Source organism: Galeopterus variegatus, unplaced genomic scaffold (assembly GCF_000696425.1).
Source record: "Galeopterus variegatus unplaced genomic scaffold, G_variegatus-3.0.2 Scaffold1572, whole genome shotgun sequence".
NCBI classification, from domain to species: Eukaryota; Metazoa; Chordata; class Mammalia; order Dermoptera; family Cynocephalidae; genus Galeopterus; species Galeopterus variegatus.
The window spans coordinates 352,108-354,539 of NW_007727683.1; positions in this window are offsets into that span (position 1 = coordinate 352,108).

Below are 2,432 nucleotides of genomic sequence, written 5' to 3' on the forward strand. Positions count from 1 at the left end.
TATGTGCATAGGTGGATCTAGGATTAGTAAATGAGAGATATACGACAATAAAGAATGCTTGTTTCTTAACTAATTTACTTTGAGTACATTTGTATGAATTTATCCATTATAGAACTAATACCCCAAGTGGAAATTTGAACAGCGATGAACTATATAGGTATCAAAAAATGCAGAATCTTTCAAAGATATTAATTGTAACAGTAATGTATTTCTAGAAACTACTTATTTTACTTAAAAATAAATTTTTACTTATAACAAATTATGATTGAAATTTTAATGAGACCCTCATTATGACAGATAGATTTTCTTTATTCTATTTGTATGTTATCAGAATTTTACTTTAAAGGAGGACAATTCAGTGATTATAGCATTTCATGTTTATTTTAAAATGCCATACTGCAAAAATATCATTGCTTATGTCCATTATATTGTCCCAAATTTCTGGGATATCTTTCCTGATGATCCTTGTCAACCTACGCTCTATTTCCAGCTTCCTAATGCTTCCTTTACTTTCTTTACTACTTCTCTGAGATCTCTGATTTATACCCTCTTTTTTCCACTCTTTCAAGGTAAATAGAAAAAAAATTATTTTATTTCATTCAAATTTAATTAGATTAATAAGTATGAAACTAAAACATAGTTTTGTTTCAGTGTGTTGGCAATTAGTAATGTAGAGCATTTAAAAAATATACATATTTTAATATACTTAGTGACATTTACATTTTCACTGTACAAACTGTCTATTCATATCCTTTTCCTTTTTCTAATGGGTATTAATTTTGCTCATATTGATAACTTATACATTCTGGACCCAAATTTTGTTGTTGTTATGTACATCGCAAATATGTCATTTTAACATTGAATTATTTATAGATGTCATTTATGATATCATATTATGCCCTAGTTTAAATTTTGGTATAGTTTAATTTTAAAACATTTTCCTTCATTTAGTGTGTCTTTACAAATTTTACACAAGATTTCCATCTATAATACTTTAAAGATGTGAAGAATGAAGTAATAAGTTGATTTTACCTTTTCATCTGTAAAAAGGACATAATGAACAATCGTTTTCCCATGAAAATGTAATACAACTTCTATTTTNTTTTATGTTACACTATATGTTTGGATGTAATTGTGGGTTTTCACTCCAAGTCAATTATTGTATTTGACTATCTCATAGTTGATTTGTAATATCATCATAAAGATTGAGAACAATTTCCATCAGAATTATTTATAAGTATCTTACAATAATTATAAATGCTGTATTTTATACTATATCATCAATGTTGTTATTGTCTGGGGAAAAGGAATGCCATTGAGTGTATGTGTCAATCTTGTAGTCAGCTACGCTTTTTTTAGTAGTTTGTCTAATGAAGCTTTTATGGCAACAAATAATAAAATTTGTTTCTTAATTTTTGATCAACATGATGTGTATTTATTTTATTTGTCTTCTTTTATTCACTTTCAGTAATATGTTGATTAATAGCAGGAATATAAGGCAACACTTATTTGTGATTTAATAGAAATGTTTTTACATTTTGAAACGTAATATTTGATGCCTGCTTGGTGAATTATCAAATTTCAAAAAGCTCTGTCTCTTCTTCCTTTGGCAAGTGACATATTTTTGTAAATACAAATAATTATAAATTTTTAAAATCTATTTTCTGCCATTATTAACTATATGACATAATGTTGAACATTTGTAAGCACCTTATTTGCCATCCATATATCATTTCAAGCTGAAGTGTTTGTTCAGAAATTTTCCTATTTATTTAATGAGGTTGTTTATTTTTATCTTACTGTGTTTTCAGTTATTTTAAATTTCTGAATATATATCTTTCATTAAAGATATTATTTTCAACTGTTTTCTTCTAGTTCTTGAATTGTCTTTTTGTATTCTCAGCAATGTCTTTAAAGAGCAGCTATTATTTTGATGAAATTTTTTGTCCCAGAATCACGTGTTAAAGAGTATCCTATCTTCACTAAATTGCTTTTGCACATTTGCTGAAAATCAATTAAATGTGGGGGGTATATCAATTTCTGAACTTTCTATTCTTTTATATCGAACTATCTGTCTGTCTTGACAATAATATTACACTATCTTTACAATAAAATTTAAGGCCAGATAGTTAAAGTCCTCCAACTTTGTTCTTTTTCAAAAGTGTCTTGGCTATTTTAGTTCCTTTTCATTTCCATATTCACTTTATAATAGGCTTGTCAATTAAAACAAAAAAATCTGCTGGATTTTTTGGGGAGATTACATCAAATCTAGACCTCGGTTTAGGGAGAAGTAAAATCTTAACAATATTGGGTCTCCAATTCATACTCATGGTATATCTTTCCATTTGTTTAAATCTTATCTTTCAGCAATTTTCAGTGTATAGGTCTTACACTTCTTTTATGAGATTTATCCCTAGTAGTTATTATTTGTG